Here is a 24,242-nt window from a genome sequence, read left to right as displayed (position 1 = left end):
GTTTATTCTCAGGTGAATACTAAGAGCTTCCGCTGTTGCATACTAAAATAAGGACAAGATTTGGAGTCCATGTTTGTATGATACTGTGTAAAAACTGCATTCAAGAAACTGATTTCGATGTAACATATTTGTATTGTAAACCATTATGTAATGGTCGTGTGTAAACAGGATATTTTAGATTATCATTATTTGATAATCTACATAAAGCTTTTTAAACCTTTATTTATGAAATAAAGGTTATGGTTTGTTTTAAAAATGAATGCAGTCTTTGAAAAACGTCTCATATAGAGGTCAAAACCTCGCAACGAAATCAATTAATATGGAACGTTTTTAATCAATAAGAACGGGACATTTCACGCTTGAACATTCTTGTCTCTCGATTCGAAGTTAAAGAGACCGGACTCCGATATTTCGCCGGAAGAATTTGGGTGCCTAGTTACGGGGATTTACGAAGCCTTATTCTACACGAAGCCCACAAGTCAAGGTATTCAATTCATCCCGGGGCCGGTAAGATGTACCACGATCTCAAAGAACAGTATTGGTGGTCAAATCTTAAAAACGAGGTTGCTATTTATGTTGGAAAGTGTTTAACTTGTTCCAAGGTCAAGGCCGAACATCAAAGGCCATTTAGGTTACTTCAACAACCCGAGATCCCGCAATGGAAGTAGGAAAGAATAACGATGGACTTCATTTTGAAACTACCAAAGACGGTAGGCGGTTATGATATCATCTGGGTTATTATTAACCGTCTTACCAAATTTGCTCACTTCCTAGCCATGAAAGAAACTGATAAGATGGACAAACTCGCACAACTGTACATAAAGGAAATTGTTTCTCATCATGGTGTACCTTTATCGATTATTTCAGACCGAGTTGGCCGTTTCGCTTCTAGATTTTGGTGTTCCTTATAAGAGGCTTTGGGAACACGTTTAGACATGAGTACCGCATATCACCCACAAACCAACGGACAGAGTGAACGCACGATTCAAATTCTGGAGGACATGTTACGTGCTTGTGTTATTGATTTCGGAAAAGCTTGGGAAAAGCATTTGCCTCTAGCCGAATTCTCTTACAACAATAGTTATCTTCGAGTATTAATGCCCCACCTTTTAAAGCTTTATATTACCGCAAATGTCGTTCTCCTATTTGTTTGGTCGTAGTAGGTGAAAAGCAAATCACCGAACCCGAACTCATCCATGAAACAACCGAGAAGATTGTTCAAATCCAAGCAAGGCTCAAGACGGCCCGTGATCGTCAAAAGAGCTATGCAGACCTTAAATGTAAAGATCTCGATTTCCAAGTAGGTGACCGCGTAATGTTGAAAGTCGCACCTTGAAAAGGTGTAATCCATTTCGGAAAGCGTGGGAAGCTAAATTCGCGATATATTGGTCCTTTTGAAATCTTGGGGCGTGTTGGACCCGTTACTTACCGTTTGGATCTTCCGACTCAATTGAGCTCCGTTCATCCTACCTTCTACGTATCGAACCTAAAGAAGTGTCTTGCTGAACCAGAACTTGTCATACCACTAGAGGATCTCACGATTGATGACAAACTTCACTTCGTGGAAGAACCTGTTGAGATCATGGACCGTGAGGTCAAGACTTTGAAGCACAATAAGATTCCAATTGTCCGAGTCTGTTGGAATGATAAACGAGGACCTGAGTTTACTTGGGAACGAGAGGATCAGATGATACAGAAATATCCTCACCTCTTCCTGACTCTACCGTCTACCTCAGCTTAAAATTTCAGGACGAAATTTTCTTTAACAGGTGGGTAATGTAACGACCCGACTTTTTCGACTTATAATTATATTTATTACTTTCACAAAACTGCGTATTTGTGCGTACTGATTTAGATTATATTCTGGGATCATTATTTATGTTAATTACTTTCGTAATGCCTTATAACGTGTTATTAAGTACTTGGTTACTTAACATGATCCTTGAATGTATTCATGACCGTTAGTGTCACTTATCATTTAAAACATGCTACGTACTTGGTACACGTTAACCTTTTGTCATAATTGGAATATTATGACTACGTAATCATAATTGTTATTAATTAATGACAATTACTTGGCTTGATGGTTTAGTAATTACGTTTAATGTTTACTAATGCACACTAGTTAGTCTTAATGGACTTAACACCTTATTGGACTTGGCTTATTAAAGGCCCACCCTACTCTAGATTAATGGACTAGTTAGCCCATGTAATTAAAGACAAAAAACCCATTTAATATTAAGACAAAGTTTAAGCATGCTTGTGTACAATACTTACACATTTTAACTTAATACCCATGCTACCCAACATCACAACATCACCATTGTACCACCACCACATGAAGCCAAAATAGTCCCCCCCATTCCCTAAACGGTCGGCCTCTTTACCATGCATCACCATATCAAATTTTTTTAAACTCTTATTTCATTTCAAAACACACACTTATTTTCTCTCAAGTTTTCTCTCTAACTTTCTCACACTAAAACTTTGAAGAACTTGTAAGTGTTCTTGATATTTCTTCTTCTTTTCTTTCCTTAATCACGAAATCATCATCATTAGGATCAAAGATTCAAGTTTTGTGACTTGAATCTTCATACTTCTTGTAGATTCAAACTTTGATTTGAAAGTCTTCAAGAACATGAAGGATTCAAGTTTTTTAGCTTTGAATCTTCATTATCTTGTTAGATCTAAGTTTTATAACTTAAGATCTCTTTATTTATGTTAAAAGATCAAAACCTATGTTTATGATCTTCATGTAAATTGTAGATCTAACACTTTACTTTAAAGATCTTTAAGAACACTAGAAATCCAAGCTTTCTAGCTTGAGGTTTCTACAAAAAGTTGTTAAAAGATCAAGCTTATTAAGTCATGATCTTCTTTAATTTATTGTACTTTAAATTTGTAACTTGTGTTTTCATTAAACAAAAGATACAAGCTTACTAGCTTGAAATCTCATAAGTGTTGTTAAGAAATCCAAGCTTTCTAGCTTAGGGTTTCATTATTGTGTTTGATCTAAGTTATGTAACTTATGGTCATGTAACTTGTTTAAACAAAAGCTCACAAGCTTACATTCATTTTACTTTACAAAATCTAAGTTTCATAACTTATGGTGTTGTAAAAGTTGAAAGTCTGAGTTCTATGACTTAGGGTTTCACCAAGAACATAAGATCTAGACTTTTAGTTTAAGGTCTTCAATATTTAGCTAAGATCTAAGTTCTATAACTTAAGGTCTTGCTTATTTAGTTTGAATCAAAGTTTATAGCTTAATAAAACTTGTCCTTGTGTCGAAACTAAGAACTTGATGTAACTTTGGTTCATCATCTTGCTCAAACTCTCAAATGAGTTGTATTTCTTTTCTTAGTCATGACTTTGTGTGTTGATGGTTAAAACTTGGTTAAAGTGATGCTAAAACGTCAAGAGTTGTACACTTGAGGCTTATACGCATCAAGGATGAGAACCATGATTAGCATCAAACACCAAAAAATCCACAGGAGCACTTGTTTTCTGTTTTTCAGGGTTTGATCAGACTCCTGGGACTTCTGAAAAGTTGATTTCCAGATAGTTCGGTTCGAGTATATGACTTTCCAAAAATCACTACGCCTTCGTAATGACGTGCTGAAATTTCTGATCTACTCGTGCTTGAACCATCGCCACAGTCAAACGACATCGAGTTAGGATCTAAAAATTGGACAGCAGTAAGAGGACTCACATACGGAGCCTTCGTCACTGACCGCGCGTCATTTCAGTTTGTATAGAGGTCGTAGCAACTGATTGAAATCAGCCCTTTGTTTCGATCTCTATTCTTGTTGAAAACTTACTTTATCTTTTACGTATGATGATGATGATGATGACACTTAAGACTTAACTTATTTACTTTTAAACTTTTGGGGACGATTTACTGACTTAGTAACCTTTGACTTAGGTTGAAGACCTTTCGGACCAACTTAATACTTGCTTACTTATTTGTATCGACTTTATCGCACATTCACTGTGAGTTATAGCTCCCTTTTTACTTTAACTATTTTTGGGACTGAGAATACATGCGCATTTTATGTTTTACATACTGGACACGAGTACTTAAACTACTTTATATATGTGGGTGATATAACGGCACAAATTTTCCCCTTAGCTCGGGCTAGTCGCGCTAGCATTTAACGGGTGTTTAATACTTCGTCTATTTTAACGCACCCGCCAAGTGTACTTTTAGGGGGTGATATATTATTTTATGTTAAGTTAGTTACCAAGTGCCCACGGTTAAGCATATACTTTTCATACTGTTTTGAATACGAAATCTCGTGGTGTACATTACATTGTTGATTACAATAAAACTATAGCTCACCAACATTCGTGTTGACATTTTAAAGCATGTTTTTTCTCAGGTGCTTAGATGTTTGTTGCTTCCGCTGTATTAGACTCGCTGTTATAGACTTGCTGTGTTAGACTTCCGCTGCATTACTTAGAGATGTCTCAATCATGGAACTTTTACCTTGCATTCACAACTTATGTTACATTTGAACAATGGTTTTGAAATGACCTTTGTGTCACGTACTTATGATTATGCTTTCTATTAGTAGAAGCACGTTACCTTTTGTAAAACATTCAACGTTGGTAAAAACGTTATCTTTTTATGAATGCAAACTTGTTTTAAAAAAGCATATAGTGTTGTAACCGTGTAATGGACCTGTTGTTAATGATCCGTACACATTGATTTTGTACGGGGCATCACATATATGGCCTAACCCGAAATTTTGACCCAACAAAGCGGGCATGGGCCTTTTACTAGTTATAACAATAGCAAGAGTTAAAACGAGAGTTGATTGGCTTGCGTGTTGTTGAGAAAAAACTCTCCTTTGCCAAATAACCGTAGACCCTAAACTCTATACCCTAAACTCGAGACTTTAAATCCTGAACCCCAAATCCTAAACCCTAATCCTTAGACCCTTTTTACGTTTATCAGTTTTTCTTATGTTAAAACTTCAATGGCTTTTTACGTTCACCTATACTTGTTGGATTATGGAATTTAAGGGTTTATATACTTGTTGGCTATATAGGTTTACAAAAATGAGTCATCAAAGAAGAGAGATGCATAACATTGATTATAGTAAGGTTGTAAAAGTCTGCGAGTCAGAGACGTGTCAGTTGAGATCTTTGAAGGATCGGGATCTTGGAGGCACGAGCCGAGGACAAGTGGGGCTTTGACCAACATTGACTTTTATTAATAAATATATTAAACATAAATAGTAAATATTAAATATAACTAAACTTAAAAGTATAGAACATAAATATTTCGAATAAATATATCGCACAAAATCCAATTGTAAAAAGTATCAAACTTTTGACCGACTCATACTCGACTCATACCGACTCATCATGCCCTACTTTGACATGATTTTGACCAGATTTTCTAGCAGTGACTTGAAATGTCCCGTTCATATTGATTATAAATGTTCCATATTAATTGATTTCGTCGCGAGGTTTTGACCTCTATATGAGACGTTTTTCAAAGACTGCATTCATTTTTAAAACAACCATAACCTTTATTTTATCTATAAAGGTTTAAAAAGCATTACGTAGATTATCAAATAATGATAATCTAAAATATACTGTTTACACACGACTATTACATAATGGTTTACAATAAGAATATATTACATCAAAAATAAGTTTCTTGAATGCAGTTTTTACATAATATCATACAAGCATGGACTCCAAACCTTGTCCTTAATTTAGTATGCAACAGCGAAAGCTCTTAATAATCACCTGAGAATAAACATGCTTAAAATGTCAACAAAAATGTTGGTGAGTTATAGGTTTAACCTATATATTATCAAATCATAATAATAGACCACAAGATTTCATATTTCAATATACATCCCATACATAGAGATAAAAATCATTCATATGGTGAACACCTGATAACCGACATTAACAAGATGCATATAAGAATATCCCCTATCATTCCGAGAAATCCTTCGGACATGATAAAAACGAATTAGAAGTACTAAAGCATCCGGTACTTTGGATGGGGTTCGTTAGACCCAATAGATCTATCTTTAGGATTCACGTCAATTAGTAGATCGGTTTACTAATTCTTAGGTTACCAAGCAAAAGGGGCATATTCGGCTTCGATCATTTACCCATATAATGTAGTTTCATTTACTTGTGTCTATTTCATAAAACATTTATAAAAATGCATGTATTCTCATCCCAAAATATTAGATTTTAAAAGTGGGACTATAACTCACTTTCACAGATTTTTACTTCGTCGGGAAGTAAGACTTGGCCACTGGTCGATTCACGAACCTATAACAAATATGTACATAAATATCAAAGTATGTTCAAAATATATTTACAACACTTTTAATACATTTTGATGTTTTAAGTTTATTAAGTCAGTTTTCCTCCTTAGTAACCTACAACTAGTTGTCCATAGTTAAATGTACAGAAATAAATTGATATATATTATCTTGAATCAATCCACGACCCAGTGTATACACGTCTCAGGCTAGATCACAACTCAAAGTATATATATTTTTGGAATCAACCTCAACCCTGTATAGCTAACTCCAACATTACTGCATATAGAGTGTCTATGGTTGTTCCAAATAATATATATAGATGGGTCGATACGATATTTCAAAACATTTGTATACGTGTCTATGGTATCCCAAGATTACATAACATATTAGAATACATGTATAATACAATATAAGTTAGCTAGGATATGATTTGTATAGAATTGTTACAATATTTCCCGTAGCTACAACAATCAAAAAATATCCAATCTTGTTTTACCCATAACTTCTTCGTTTTAAATCCGTTTTGAGTGAATCAAATTGATATGGTTTCATATTGAACTCTATTTTATGAATCTAAACAGAAAAATTATTGGTTTATTGTCAGAAATATAAGTTACAAGTCATTTTTGTAAGAGGTAGTCATTTCAGTCGAAAGAACGACGTCTTGATGACCATTTTGAAAAACTTACTTTCACTTTGAGTTTAACCATGATTTTTGGATATAGTTTCATGTTCATAAGAAAAATAATTTTCCCAGAAGAACAACTTTTAAATCAAAGTTTATCATAGTTTTTAATTATCAAACCCAAAACAGCCCGCGGTGTTACTACGACGGCGTATGTCCGGTTTTACGGTGTTTTTCGTGTTTCCAGGTTTTAAATTATTAAGTTAGCATATCATATAAATATAGAACATGTGTTTAGTTGATTTTAAAATTCAAGTTAGAAGGATTAACTTTTGTTTGCGAACAAGTTTAGAATTAACTAAACTATGTTCTAGTGATTTCAAGTTTAAACCTTCGAATAAGGTAGTTTTATATATATGAATCGAATGATGTTATGAACATCATTACTACCTCAGGTTTTGTGGATAAACCTACTGGAAATGAGAAAAATAGATCTAGCTTCAAAGGATCCTTGGATGGCTTGAAAATTCTTGAAGCAGAATCATGACACGAAAATAAGTTCAAGTAAGATTTCCACTCGAAATAAGATTGTTATAGTTATAGAAAATGAATCAAAGTTTGAATATGAGTATTAAATTGTATTAGAAAGATATATTACTGTAAATAATAAAGATTTCTTGAGGTTGGATGATCACTTTACAAGATTGGAAGTAAGCTAGCAAACTTGGAAGTATTCTTGATTTTATGAAACTAGAACTTATAGAATTTATGAAGAACACTTAGAACTTGAAGATAGAACTTGAGAGAGATCAATTAGATGAATAAAATTGAAGAACGAAAGTGTTTGTAGGTATTTTTGGTCGTTGTTATATGGATTAGATATAAAGGATGTGTAATTTTGTTTACATGTAACTAAGTCATGAATGATTACTAATATTTTTTTAATTTTATGAGATATTTCTTGCTAGTTGCCAAATGATGGTTCCCACATGTGTTAGGTGACTCACATGTGCTACTAAGAGCAGATTATTGGAGTGTATATACCAATAGTACATACATCTAAAAGCTGTGTATTGTACGAGTACTAATACGGGTGCATTCGAGTAGAATTGTTGATGAAACTGAACGAGGATGTAATTGTAAGCATTTTTGTTAAGTAGAAGTATTTTGATAAGTGTTTTGAAGTCTTTCAAAAGTGTATGAATACATATTAAAACACTACATGTATATACATTTTAACTGAGTCGTTAAGTCATCGTTAGTCGTTACATGTAAATGTTGATTTGAAACCTTTAAGTTAACGATCATGTTAAATGTTGTTAACCCAATGTTTATTATATATTATGAGATGTTAAATTATTACATTATCATGATATTATGATATATTAATATATCTTAGTATGATATATATACAGTTAAATGTTGTTACAACGATAATCGTTACATATATGTCTCGTTTCGAAATCATTAAGTTAGTAGCCTTGTTTTTACATATGTAGTTCATTGTTAATACACTTAATGACATGTTTACTTATCATTTATCATGATTAAACATAGTGTATCAATATCTTAATATGATTCATATGTATTTAGTAAGACGTTGTTATAACGATAATCGTTATATATATCGTTTCGAGTTTCTTAATTCAATAAACTCAATTTATGTATATAACTCATTGTTAAAATACCTAATGAGATACTTACTTATCATAATATCATGTTAACTATATATATAATCATATATATGTCATCATATAGTTTTTACAAGTTTTAACATTCGTGAATCACCGGTCAACTTGGGTGGTCAATTGTCTATATGAAACCTATTTCAATTAATCAAGTCTTAACAAGTTTGATTTCTTAACATGTTGGAAACACTTAATCATGTAAATAACAATTTCATTTAATATATATAAACATGAAAAAGATCGGGTCACTACAGTACCTACCCGCTAAATAAATTTCGTCCCGAAATTTTAAGCAGTTGGAGGTGTTGACGTATCTTCAGGAAATAAGTGCGGGTATTTCTTCTTCATCAGATCTTCTCATTCCCAGGTGAACTCAGGTCCTCTACGAGCATTCCATCGAACCTTAACAATTGGTATCTTGTTTTGCTTAAGTCTTTTAACCTCACGATCCATTATTTCGACGGGTTCTTCGATGAATTGAAGTTTTTCATTGATTTGGATTTCATCTAACGGAATAGTGAGATCTTCTTTAGCAAAACATTTCTTCAAATTCGAGACGTGGAAAGTGTTATGTACAGCCGCGAGTTGTTGAGGTAACTCAAGTCGGTAAGCTACTGGTCCGACACGATCAATAATCTTGAATGGTCCAATATACCTTGGATTTAATTTCCCTCGTTTACCAAATCGAACAACGCCTTTCCAAGCTGCAACTTTAAGCATGACCATCTCTCCAATTTCAAATTCTATATCTTTTCTCTTAATGTCGGCGTAGCTCTTTTGTCGACTTTGGGCGGTTTTCAACCGTTGTTGAATTTGGATGATCTTTTCGGTAGTTTCTTTAATTATCTTCGGACCCGTAATCTGTCTATCCCCCACTTCACTCCAACAAATCGGAGACCTGCACTTTCTACTATAAAGTGCTTCAAACGGTGCCATCTCAATGCTTGAATGGTAGCTGTTGTTGTAGGAAAATTCTGCTAACGGTAGATGTCGATCCCAACTGTTTCCGAAATCAATAACACATGCTTGTAGCATGTCTTCAAGCGTTAGTATCATCCTTTCACTCTGCCCATCAGTTTGTGGATGATAGGCAGTACTCATGTCTAGACGAGTTCCTAATGCTTGCTGTAATGTCTGTCAGAATCTTGAAATAAATCTTCCATCCCTATCAGAGATAATAGAGATTGGTATTCCATGTCTGGAGACGACTTCCTTCAAATACAGTCGTGTTAACTTCTCCATCTTGTCATCTTCTCTTATTGGCAGGAATTGTGCGATTTGGTGAGATGATCAACTATTACCCAAATAGTATTGATGTCAAAGCTAAGGGGTATAAAATACTATTGAAGTTTACAAGGAAACACTATTAAATACGATAAAATTTTACACAAGATATTTATTTATTTATAGAATGGATATACTTAAACCTTGCTACAACACTTATAGGCAGTGTACCTAATCGTACAGTAGTGTAGTTTTTAGTAAGTCCGGTTCGTTCCACAGGGAATCTTTTTTAAACAAAGCTCAACGCTATATTAATTTACTTTTATAAAAATACAAACATATATATAAGTAATATTATTATTATAAAGGGGAGTTTTTACCGTTTAATGACCGGTTTGTCGATTTTAAGACTTTAGTCGCAGTTAAAACCTAATGTAAAATATAAAATAAATACAAGACTTAAATTAAAGCGTAAAGTAAATAACGATAATGAAATTGCGAATAATAAAAGTGCGATAAAATAAACTTGCGATAATTAAAAAAGACGATAATTAAAAGTGCAATTAAATAACAATAAATAAAAGTGCGATAATTAGAAGTGCAATTAAATATAAAATAAAGAAAATTAAATATGAAATAAAAGAATTATGCTTATTTAAACTTCCGTAATCATGATGTTCGACGTGTTGATTTTAGTTTTATGCCCATGGGTTAATTGTCCTTTGTCCTGGATTATTTAATATGTCCGTCTGGTTTTTGTCCATAACAGTCCATCAGTCATAAATATAAAGTGCGAGTGTCCTCATCATATTATTCTTATACCCGAAGTTAAATATTCCAACTAATTGGGGATTCGAATTGTAACAAGGTTTTAATACTTTGTTTAATGAATACACCAGGTTATCGACTGCGTGTAAACCAAGGTTTTACTACTTTGTTAACAATTACACCAATTACCCTTGAATGTAATTTCACCCCTGTTTTAATTATTCTAGTGGCTATTAATCCATTCCCGTGTCCGGTTAAATGAACGATTATTCGTACATATAAATACCCCACCCATCGTGTCCGATTGAGTGTATATGGTAATTTATAAGGACGCCCAATTGTAAATCTTTATATTAACATTAACAAACTATCATTTAGTTAAACAAATATAAAGCCCATTAATAGCCCATAGTCTAATTTCCACAAGTGTCGTTCTTTTGTCCAAACCCCAATTATGGTACAAAGCCCAATTACCCAATTTTAGTAATTAGCCCAACATCATGATTACTTCGTTTTAAATAAGCATAATAATAACTTAGCTACGAGACATTAATGTAAAAAGGTTGAACATAACTTACAATGATTAAAAATAGCGTAGCGTTACACGGACAGAATTTCGACTTACACCCTTACAATATTCGCTAACATACCCTTATTATTAGAATTATAATTAAAATTAAAATATAAATTATAAATATATATATATATTTTTCGTATGATAAGAGAAGAAAAAGATGGATGAAAATGAATCAGATTTCGGTTTGCTTTATAGGGAGTTTTTCATTTTGGGGCCCCGCGACTCGCGGTGAAATCCTCTTCAAACTCCGCGAGTCGCGGAGAATGAATTTACAGCTCACACCCTTGGAGTCTTTCTCTGCCGACGGTTTTTATTTATAAATATAATATATATATAATTAATATAATTAATTATATATTATATTATATTTATATACATAGTTAACTTGTAATTTTTAGTCCGTTGCGTCGAGCGTTGAGAGTTGACTCTGGTCCCGGTTCCGGATTTTCGAACGTCCATGCGTACAATTTAATATCTTGTACTTTGCGTTTTGAATCTTGTACTCTTGTAATTTCGAGACGTTTCTTATCAATAATTGGAACCTCTTTGATTGTCTTTTGTACTTTTGAGCTTTTTGGTCGTTTGCGTCTTCAATTCGTCGAATCTGTCTTTTGTCTTCACCTTTTATTATTTAAACGAATATCACTTGTAAATAGAACAATTGCAACTAAAAGCTTATCTTTCTTGAGGAATAATGCTATGAAATATATGTTCGTTTTTAGCATTATCAAATATTCCCACACTTGAGCGTTGCTTGTCCTCAAGCAATATCGTCTTGAAATACTAGAATCACTTCTTTATTCTTCACACTTTGTACATCAGTGATTTCTATACGGTGGTATGAAAAATGGTAGTAACGATATTGTTTATAGTCCCACATGACTATAAAAAATTAGATCCATTAAGGAAATTGGATCTTTATGAAAACATTTGATCTTTTGAAAATTAAATCTAGTTTTTACCCTAGATAAGTTTTCCGGGATAACCCTTTACCGGTGTTTGCAAAATATTTTTGTGGGTTTGGTGGGTTTCAGATTTGAAAATTTTAGCTCAAAACTTGCGGTTTTGTGTCACCCACTTGCTAACCTTGTATTTGGAAAGCAACACGTCCAGTTTACTTGTCCCGTATATTACCTTTCGGTAAACTACCGTCCGGTTGTAAAGGAAAGCGTTGAACAAGCAACTGTTAAGGCAATGTCCCCTGACATGCTTTTAATTATGGTTTATAACGTGTCGGACGCAATTCCTATCCTTGGTAGGAGCAATAGTAAAGCTCATCCTTATAATTTTTTCGGTATGGCACAAGGTCCTGTCTTTGACCACTATGCAACCACCGTTCTTGCGGTTGACACCCGATTTAGTTCAGGTGACCTAATGAATTCCAGGTGAATTCCTAGGATTTTACGTTCAATGGTAATGAACGCATTGAAAATAGGATTTTCAGAAAACAAATCGGTTTGTAATTTTGATCAAAATATTTTCTCGTTCAAGCTCGAGTTTAGATATCATTGAATTCCATGAGTTTGAATTCTCAATCTTTAAGGTCAATCTCTAGGATTGAGTAATATCAGTCTTAAAAGCTGATTTTTAATCTTTAAGGAGATTATCCTTTCTGGGGATCTGATTCATTAGTCTTATCCAGCTAATTTGCGTGGTGCCCCCCCATTGTACGAGATAAATCCTTCTCATGGTTAGGATAAATCTGACCACTTGGCGACCCTGTTTAATGCTGAGGTCCGTGGATTTCCTGCTGATTTTAGTGATGACTTTTCTAGATTTTTCGTCAACCTACAGCTGGTCTGGACGACAACTTCATGACCTAAATCAAGAAGCGCGTTTCTTTTTCGGAAGACTTTACTTCCTTTTAATGATGGAATTGATTCATCGTGTAGATCCATCTCTTCTTTTCTTTCATCGGGTAAAAACAGTTTAGTTTAGTCCAAAGCAAAAGTATTTTCAGTTATTTGTTACAGATATATGTGACATATGTTTAAGATAACTTGGTAAATTTTCCCACACTTGGCTTTTATTTTCCTTTTTATCGTCCTCTATTCCATTTTAAATGAATTTTAACATTTTGATTTGTTTCTCAATTTATGTCCTTTTTGAGGTAACAATAATTTCGGTGTTAAAACCTAGTTTTATCGTTCATAAATATGTATAAACATGATTTTTAGTTCATTTAATTGAAAATTTTGAAAAATTTTACTAGAATTGGGTAGTCAGTATATAAGACTAGGGCTGTTCTTTTTTATCAGAGAGCACTAGATTCTAATACAACTACTGCTTTACTAGTATTTTTAATGGTATCCAAGTGTTTAAGATAAAAATTTTAAAATCCGAAAGAATTTAACCCCTTCCCACACTTAAGATCTTGCAATGCCCTCATTTGCAAGAAATCAGTAACAATTTAAATTATTGAGGGTGATTTGTGTGAAAATGATTAAATTTTACCAAAGTTTCCAAATATATTGGCGTTTGTTTGCTGAATGATAAATGGTGCACATCATTTGTTCATTCCGTCTTGTTGTTATTTCACATATATTTTGCATCTTGTCGTCAAAATTAGTTGCTTTTGCTGAACTTAATGCCAGTCTTTGAAAATGCGTTGTTTTACCCTGTTGTGTACATAAGATAAACTGCAAACATATATACATATTTTTGAAGTTTGGTATATTACCCCACATTCAAAAATTATTAAAATCTAAGAATAAAAGTTAGATAATTATAAAAATGATTACAATATTAACAAAAGTATTAAACGTATCAATAATTACAAATTACAAAATAAAAAAAAAAATAAGTAAACTAAGGATGATATTGGTACCAATAGGGGTTCCAGGCATAACCATAGGTGCTATAGAATGCTTCGGCAGGGTCATACGTAGGATATGGTGGCTGCATCTCTATAGACCAAGGAGGGAAGATGGGTTTCGGTGTAGGAATATAGTTTCTACCTATATGTTGGCAATGAGCTATGATTTGGTTCTGATGAACTTGCCAATCTTCAAATGCTCTCTGTCTAGCATTTTCGTATTCCTGAGAAGCTATAAACCTTTGCATTTCTTGCATTTCATTCCCCCCTCCTACATTACCTTGCTGCTGGTTTCTCTCCACCTGTGGATGTCTACCATGGTATCGTACTGCGGCGTTATTTCGCCTCTTCAAAACTTTCGCACCATGGTATACATTTAAACCTATAGTATCGCGGGGTTCTGGTTCTTCTACTAATAATCCCCCCGACTTATATCCACACCGAGATATTCACCAATCAAAGTAATAAAAATACCACCTCCTATTATGCTGTCGCATCCCCCGAACCATAGCTGATAAATAATAACCCACACAATACGGTATACTTACAGCGCTTTGTGGGTCTCGAATACACATATGGTAAAACAAATCCTGTTCATTTACTTTTTCCTTGTTCTTACCCCTTTGTGTAATCGAATTAGCTAAAAACCTATGTATCACTCTTAATTCGGCTCTATCTATATCCAAATAAGAGTAATTTCCCCCTTTGAAACGGTGATGGCTTGTCATTTGACTCCACACACCGTGTGTATCAAAATTTTTATCTATCTTTCTACCGTTTAGTATCAATCCTCTACAATCGGCAGACGCTAACTCCTCAGGCGTATATATACGTAAAGCCTGAGCCATGTCCAGTAAAGACATGTGGCGCATCGAACCGCCTAACAAAAATCTAATAAAAGAACGATCGGTTAAACTAGCTACCCGATCATTCAACTCTATACTACATAACAATTCTTCACACCATACTTTATATACAGGTCTACGTATGGTGAATAAACGTACCCAGTCATTAAAAGAAGAATTACCATACCTCTGTACAAGTAATTCCCTAATTGGCCCGGCCAATTCTACAGCTTCTAAGGGTCCCCATTCTATGACCCTCGGTACCTCAACAACCTTAGAATGAAGAGTATGCAAACCCCTTTGGTATTTTGGATAATCTATCCAAAGTCTGTCAAATCTCAAGTTCGGGTGCAACTCTTCCAAGTGCATATCAGAAAAGGTCATGACTGGATGAGGTATATCCTGCTTGTAGTAGTTATCCACCTCCTGTTGTTCCAAATTCTCAGCAGGAGCATTGCGGGCTTGGGATGAAGATTCAACCCTTTCATTCGTTTTTCTTGAGTAATTCTTAGATAGCATCCTTCTCAACATGATTTTAGTAAAAGATTTGGTGATTAACGGTTAAAAATTGTGATTTTGGGGGTGTTTTTGGTGTATTTTCGTGCAGTATTTCGCTGTGTTTTTGAGTTTTGGGTTGTGTGGACTGAAACTGATCGTTCAGCTCTTTTTATTTTTTTTCTGATTTTCGGTCCCTCCGCGAGTCGCGGGGATTAACCCTCCAAACTCCGCGAGTCGCGGAGTTTGATATATATATATATATTTTTTATAATCATTAACTTATAAAACAATTAAGTACTTAATTTTTAAAATTTTGTTTCCCTTGTTATTTAGGACGAGGTCGTTTCGGGTCGATGTCCTAGTCCGTCCCTCGACAAAATTTTAAAATTTGTCTTTTTGTAGCGATTGTTTTAAAAGCTAAGATTTTTGGGTTTTTTCAATGTTTTTGTCATACTTTAATTCAATAAGATTAAAAATAATGATAATAAAAGTTCTCGTCCCTCCCTCGGGTAAAGCAATTTCGGTTTAAAGACCTAGTCTTCAACTTACGACGAATTTTAAAAATCATATTTTTAACTTAATGAGATAGAGTAAATTTTTGTTTTTAAATTCACACAACTTAAATATAAAATTCAAAATTATTATTAAAAATTCACACCAAACTTAAAATTTGAAATGCATAAAATTAAAAATTTATATTTTAAAAATTAAAAATTCACACCAAATTTAATTTAAAAATTCATATTATAAATTCACACCAAACTTATATTAATTTTTTCAAATATTTATAATTTTAAATATATATTTTTTTTACAAAGTTTACAATATTAATTTAAGATTTAAATATTAATTTTAAAAACATGGTAAAAATAAATTTAAAAATCTTTTTGTCTTTTTATCCCACTTTAATCAATCAAATATTATCAAAAATATGCGCCCCTCTTTTCGGTAAAGTAATTTCGGTCCCAAGACCTAATTTAACTCATGACGAATTTTTGAAATATTTTGGGTTGATTGTTTAAAGATATTTATACCTTAAGAATAAACGTTAAATTTCGCAGTGATGTAATAAATTTTTGAATGATATCAATAATTTCGGTCGCCAAACCTAATTTTATTTAATACCAATTTAATACTTTTTAGCGAACAAATTAGCGTTTATTATCAAAAGGTTAAAAATAAAAATAAAAATAAAAACTGTACAGACATACCTGTGGAATAGATTTCTTAGTTATATGATCTATCCCATTCATAAGATAGTCGGTTTAATTGATTTTCCATGGCTACATAGGCGTAACCTCGAGCATTCAGTGTCTTTTCTTCTAAACATATGAACGGTCCGTCTCTGCATAAAGTAACAAATTCGGTATTTGAATAGGTTTGATTATTTGAACATTTACCTCCATGTGACCATTTTCCGCATTTGTGACATCGTTCTAGGTGTCGTGCTCTTCTTTTCGCTGCGGATTTTGATTTTCCTTTACCAAATTGTAACTTATTATCTTCGCATCTGGATTCTTTTCTAACTCCGTCCATTCTTTCTCTGATTACTGATACTATTTCACTCGGTAGTATGTCATTATTACGTTTAGTGATCAAAGCGTGTAGCATTAGACCATGGTTTAGCTCACAGGCAGTCTTCATTTTGTAAAAACCGAAAAAAAAAATAAAAATTCAGAATGGGGGGAGAAGACTAGTTCTTTAGGATCTGCTAGGGAAAGACCATTCGGGTTCCATTTTCGAGATTTACACGAAAACAGACAATCTAACTCTAACAGAAATACATATTATCCTTTAAAGACTTGATTCTCCCCACACTTAGTTAGCTGTGGTGTCGAAATTATGATTAACTTCGTTGTCGACTTCCATCGGACCATGTATGTAATGTTTAACTCTGTGACCATTAACTTTAAATTCAATCCCATTTGAATTTATTAATTCTATCGTTCCGTATGGGAAAACTCTTTTGACTATGAATGGTCCAGACCATCTTGATTTCAATTTTCCAGGAAATAGCTTGAATCGTGAATTGAAAAGAAGAACTCTGTCTCCTTCTTTAAATTCTTTTGAACTTCTGATTCTTTTATCATGCCATTTCTTCGTTCTTTCTTTATAGATTAACGAATTTTCGTATGCTTCATGTCTTAATTCTTCTAATTCGTTTAGTTGACTTAATCGTAGACGTCCGGCTTCATGTAAATCAAGATTACATGTCTTCAAAGCCCAAAATGCTTTGTGTTCAATTTCTACTGGAAGATGACATGCTTTTCCATAAACAAGTCTAAAAGGTGTGGTTCCAATTGGAGTTTGTAGGCTGTTCTAAAAGCCCAGAGTGCGTCCTCCAATTTAATGGACCATTCCTTCGGATTTGATCCTACGGTTTTCTCTAGAATACGTTTTAAAGCTCGGTTGGTATTTTCAACTTGTCCACTTGTTTGTGGATGATATGCGGTGGAGATTTTATGAGTTACTCCATATCTTTTAAGAACTTTCTCAAGTTGATTATTACATAAATGAGTACCCCGATCACTTATTAAAGCTTTCGGTGTTCCAAACCTTGCAAAAAGACGTTTTAAAAAGTTGACTACAACTCGTGCATCGTTAGTTGGGAGAGCTTGGGCTTCCGCCCATTTAGATACATAATCAATGGCTACGAGTATATATAGATTATTATGAGATTTTGGAAATGGACCCATAAAGTCAATACCCCAAATGTCAAATACTTCACATACTTGGATGACATTTTGTGGCATTTCATCACGTTGACTTATTTTTCCGGCCCTTTGACATGCATCACAGGATTTGCAAAGAAGGTGTGCGTCTTTGTAAATTGTAGGCCAATAGAATCCAGCTTCATAAACTTTTCTTGCTGTTAGTTGAGGCCCATAATGCCCTCCTGTTGGTCCTGTGTGACAATGGTTTAAAATTTTACTAGCTTCATCTCCAAATACACATCGGCGTATTATTCCATCGGGACAACTTTTAAACAGATGTGGATCTTCCCAGAAATAGTGTTTTATATCACTGAAGAATTTCTTTCGTCTTTGGTACGATAATCCTTTTTCAAGGAATCCACAAACTAAGTAGTTTGCATAGTCTGCAAACCATGGGATTTCTTTATAATCTATCTTCAATAGATATTCATCAGGAAAGTTGTCTTGTATGGCCGATTCATTTAGAACTTCTAATTCAGGATTTTCAAGACGAGAAAGATGATCAGCGGCGAGATTTTCTGCTCCTCTTTTATCTCGGATTTCAATATCAAACTCTTGTAAGAGTAAGATCCAACGGATTAATCTTGGTTTAGCATCTTGTTTTGAAAATAGGTATCTAAGAGCAGAATGGTCGGTATAGACCACCGTTTTTGCTAGAACGAGATATGATCGAAATTTGTCAAAAGCAAAGACAATAGCAAGGAGTTCTTTTTCAATAGTTGTATAGTTCGTTTGTGCTCCTTGTAACGTCTTACTAGCATAATATATAGGTTGAAATCGTTTTTCAATCCTTTGTCCTAAAACGGCTCCCATTGCAAAATCACTTGCATCGCACATTAGTTCAAATGGTAGATTCCAATTTGGTGTTATCATGATCGGCGCATTAGTGAGTTTCTCTTTAAGAATATTAAAAGATTTGATACACTCATCTGAAAAGATGAATGGCGCATCCTTTTCTAGGAGTTTATTCATAGGAGTGGCAATTTTAGAAAAATCTTTTATGAAACGTCGGTAAAAACCGGCATGCCCTAGAAAACTCCTAATTCCTCTAACATTGGTGGGATGTGGAAGTTTAGCAATTACATCTACTTTAGCTCTATCCACTTCAATTCCTTCTTTTAAAATTTTATGTCCAAGAACGATGCCTTCCTTAACCATGAAATGGCATTTCTCCCAATTAAGTACTAGATTTGATTTTTCGCATCTAATTAGCATTCGTTCCAGATTAACTAGACATGATTTAAATGTATCACCGAAGACTGAAAAGTCATCCATGAATACTTCCATGCATTCTTCTATCATGTCGTGAAAAATTGCCATCATACACCTTTGAAAGGTTGCAGGGGCGTTGCAAAGTCCAAATGGCATGCGTTTGTAAGCAAAAGTACCATAAGGGCACGTGAATGTGGTTTTCTCTTGATCTTCGGGTGCTATTGGAATTTGAAAATATCCGGAAAATCCATCTAGAAAACAATAGTAACTATTTCCGGCTAATCTTTCCAACATTTGATCTATGAAAGGTAAGGGAAAGTGATCTTTTCTGGTGGCGTCATTTAATTTTCTATAATCAATACATACACGCCATCCTGTTACAGTCCTTGTAGGAATAAGCTCATTTTTCTCATTTGTAATGACAGTCATGCCACCCTTCTTAGGCACGCATTGAACTGGGCTTACCCATGGACTATCAGAAATTGGATAAATTAAACCTGCATCTAGCAGTTTAATAATCTCCTTCTTAACTACATCTTGCATATTAGGATTTAGTCTTCGTTGGCGTTGCACATACGTTTTATGACCTTCTTCCATAAGGATTTTATGTGTGCAATACGAAGGACTTATTCCTTTAATATCATGAATCTTCCATGCAATGGCTGGTTTATGAGCTTTCAACACAGAAATGAGTTGTGATTTCTCATTTTCAGTAAGAGAAGACGATATTATTACAGGTAATTTAGATTCACCATGTAAATAAGCGTATTCCAAATGGTTTGGAAGTGGCTTTAACTCTAATTTCGGAGGTTCTTTATCGATGATTTATATCGATATCTGTCTTCTTCTTTTAGCATTTGAATTTCTTCTGTTGTTGGTTCATATCCATTAGCTATAAGTGTAGCTAACATTTCAGCTTTATCAATTGGTTCATTACCTTCTCCTAAAGAACATTCTCCTGTTCCTTGTAATTCTGGAAATTCTTCTAATAATTCTGCATGTGCATCTATAGTTTGAATATGATAACATGTATCATCTGCAGATTGTGGTTGTTGCATTGCTCTATCAACTGAAAAGGTAACACTCTCGTCCTCTATACTTAGGGTCAGTTTCTTACCGAACACGTCTATCATTGCTTTAGCCGTGTTTAAGAATGGTCTTCCTAATATGAGAGGAACTTGAGAATCTTCTTCCATGTCCAGAACAACAAAATCTACTGGAAATACTAAAGTACCAACTTTAACTAGCATGTTCTCCATTATCCCTCTAGGATATTTTATTGATCTATCGGCTAGTTGTATGCTTATTCTGGTTGGTTTTAATTCTCCAAGGTCTAGTTTAGCGTATAGTGAATACGGCATTAGATTTATACTAGCACCTAAGTCTGCCAATGCTTCTATTGAACTAAGACTACCCAGAAAACATGGAATTGTGAAACTTCCTGGATCAGATAATTTTTCTGGTATCTTATTCAACAGCACTGCTGAACAATTTGCATTCATAGTAACAGCCGAGAGTTCTTCCATTTTCTTTCTATTTGAGATTAGATCTTTCAAGAATTTAGCATATCTAGGCATTCCTGAAATCACATCAATGAAAGGAAGATTTACATTTATCTGTTTAAACATATCCAAAAATTTGGATTGCTCGGCTTCAAGTTTTTCTTTCTTCATTTTACTCGGGTAAGGAAGTGGTGGTTGATATGGTTTAACATAAGGTTTATCCTTAACTGTGTTATCTTCATTAACCTTTTCAACTACCGGTTCTTTTTCCTTATCTTGATCAGGTTGTGGTTCTTGTGGAGTAGGAATAGCTTTATCAGAAGTTACAGGTATTTCAGGTGGTTTAAGTGTTGTACCACTTCTTGTGGTAATAGCTTTAGCTGTTTCATTCCGGGGGTTAGCATTTGTATCACTAGGTAGACTTCCCAGTTTTCTTTCACCTATTAACCTTGCTAGGTTACTCACTTCTTGTTCCAGATTTTGAATAGAAGCTTGTTGATTTCTAAATCCTTGAGCATTTTGTTCATTGGTTTGTTTCTGAGATGTGAAAAACTGCGTTTGAGTTTCAACTAGCTTCGTCATCATATCTTCTAAATTCGGCTTTTTATCATCGGTTTGTTGTGGTGGTTTGTTTTGAAAATTAGGTCTTTGCTGATTATAAGTATTATTGGATACTTGTTGATTGCTAGGACCTTGTTGGTTGTTGTATGGAATATTTCGGTTATAGTTCTGGTTTTGATTGTAAATCGGTCTTGGCGGTTGATAATTATTCTGATAATTATTTCCAGGCCTTTGGTTTATGTATGAAATATTCTCTCTTTGTTCCATTGTTAATTCAATACTGAGACAATCTTTTGTCAAATGTGGTCCTCCACACTGCTCACAACTAATTCGTATTGAGTGAATATCTTTAGTCATCTTTTCCATTCGTCTCTCCACAGCATCTATCTTTGCGGAAATGGAATCTAAGTCATGGCTAGAATCGGCTCTAGCTGCTTTAGATGATCTAATGATATCTTTTTCTTGGTGCCACTCATGAGAGTGGGAAGCAGTGTTATCAATAATTTTGTAAGCATCAGTTTCGGTTTTCTTCATAATAGAACCACCAGCTGCTATATCTATGTCTTTTCTTGTAGTGATGTCGCATCCTTGGTAGAATATTTGTACTATTTGACAGGTGTCTAAACCATGTTGCGGACATCCTCTTAACAACTTTCCATTTCTAGTCCACGCCTCATATAGAGTTTCATTTGGCTTCTGTGTGAACGTAACAATTTCTGCTTGAAGTCTTACGGCTTTAGATGCAGGAAAGAATTGTTTAAGAAATTTGTCAACTAAAACGTCCCATGTATCGATCGCCCCTTCAGGTAACGATTCCAACCAATCTTTGGCTTCTCCCTTTAAAGTCCAGGGAAATAACATGAGATATATCTGTTCATCCTCCACTTCTCGGATTTTAAATAGTGTGCAGATCCTATTAAAGGTACGTAGATGTTCATTTGGATCTTCCTTAGGCGCACCACTAAATTGGCATTGATTAGTCACCATGTGTAGAATTTGTCCTTTGATTTCATAATCTGGCGCATTAATGTCAGGATGAGTAATTGCGTGACCTTGGCCAGTGCGTTTAGCTCTCATTCGGTCTTCCATACTTAAAGGTTCCAGATTCTCCATAATTGAATTTGTTGAATCGGAATCACTAGAGGATTCTGATTTAATGGTTCGTTCCTCAACAATCTCTATTTGAATGATTGGTGGCTCCGGAGGAAAGTTTAATGGTTCAGGATCTACGAACCGTTCCTGAATATTTTCCGGATTCTCAATTGTGAGGTCGGGTTCAAAAAATGGATTATCGGAAATTTGAACTGAAGTACTTGGTCGACTGGATGACGATTCTAAAGAAAAATCAACGGCGGTTATATTTGCTAAATGTCTTGATCGAGTTACAGGTGGTGAACGTACAAAAGGTGGTGAACGTCTTGCTCGGTGCATTCACTGAATATCCTATTAGTTTTAAAAAGGAAAGAAAAATTATAATAAGTTATCCAACCAATAGACTTTTATGATTTTGCCCACGTTTCGAATAGCCAAAAGATGCAGCAGAGGGGCAGGATTCGTTTGGTCTCAATATAATTGAGGACTGTTTGGCTCCAATAACCCGGTCCACGTACAAATCCAACTATTACTACGAACCAGAAAATTTTGATGTCTATTAATTTAACCACTTAAAATAAATTTTCGTAATTTTAAGAAATTTAGATAAGAAGTAGAATAAAAATCTATGTCCTAAAACTAGAATAGCGAGAAATAAGAAAGAAAAAGAGTTCGTCGGAAAAGGTCGAAAAAGAAAAAAAATGGTTGAAAAATAAAAGGTGACGGAAAAATAAAAGAAACTTATAAAAACTTAAAAATACTTGACTAACCTAACCTTATTACTACAACTAACTTAAAATTATAATCGCAAATTGAAATTACTAATTGGAATGATAATTGATACATAGTAAAAAGTGTCTAAAAATATTAAAGCTTACAGGAAAAACTGAATCCCAAATGGAAATAACTTAAAAAGAAACTAAAACTTAAAAAGGCGTCGCAAAATTCTAGAGTACCTAAATCTTAGTCTAAAGAAAAAGCACTTAAGGAATTCTACGGCAAAGCCTAAAAATCTAGGAGTAAAAATAACTATAGCAAAAACTAAGTTTAAAATTAAATATGAGCTAAAAATACAAATATTACGCTAAAACGATTAAAAAGAGACCAAATATAAAAATATACAAAAAGTTGTAAAAAGTACAATTTTTATAAAAATATTATTTTTATATTATTTATTTAATAAAACTACTAATTTTACAATTTAATTAAACTAATTTAACTAAAATATAAATTAAATAAAACTTAAATTAAAAATAAACTTAATTATAATAATAATAATAATTAGGGTTAATAATAATTATAATTAATAATAATCCGTAATAAATGCAGTTTAGGGTTTCTGTCGGTGTCAGGTTATCTCCGCGAGTTGCGGTATTTAAAACATCAAACCCCGCGAGTCGCGGGGTTCAGAAATTCAGATGACAGCTTATTAAATTCGACGCGTTTTTCTTTATTTTTTTTTTTTATTTTCTGTTTTCTGTTTTTATATAAATAAAAGATATTTAAATAAAACTTATATTTTTATAAACTAAAATAAAAATAAAGAAACTTATAAAACTTAAATATTTAACAAAATCTTAAAAATACTTATATTTTTGTTTTTCTTTTTATATTTTCGAATATTTAAAACGTATTTTTACAAAAGCGAATTTTAATAAAAGTTAACTAAAAATCTTTTTTTTTTTATTAGCGTTGCGCTTCCGGCGTTTAGAAAGTTCCCCGGCAGCGGCGCCAAAAATACTTGATGTCAAAGCTAAGGGGTATAAAATACTATTGAAGTTTACAAGGAAACACTATTAAATACGATAAAATTGTACACAAG

Source organism: Rutidosis leptorrhynchoides, chromosome 10, assembly GCF_046630445.1.
Source record: "Rutidosis leptorrhynchoides isolate AG116_Rl617_1_P2 chromosome 10, CSIRO_AGI_Rlap_v1, whole genome shotgun sequence".
Lineage (NCBI taxonomy): Eukaryota > Viridiplantae > Streptophyta > Magnoliopsida > Asterales > Asteraceae > Rutidosis > Rutidosis leptorrhynchoides.
The sequence above is the reverse complement of the archived record's forward strand: the minus strand, read 5'-3'. Positions refer to the sequence as shown.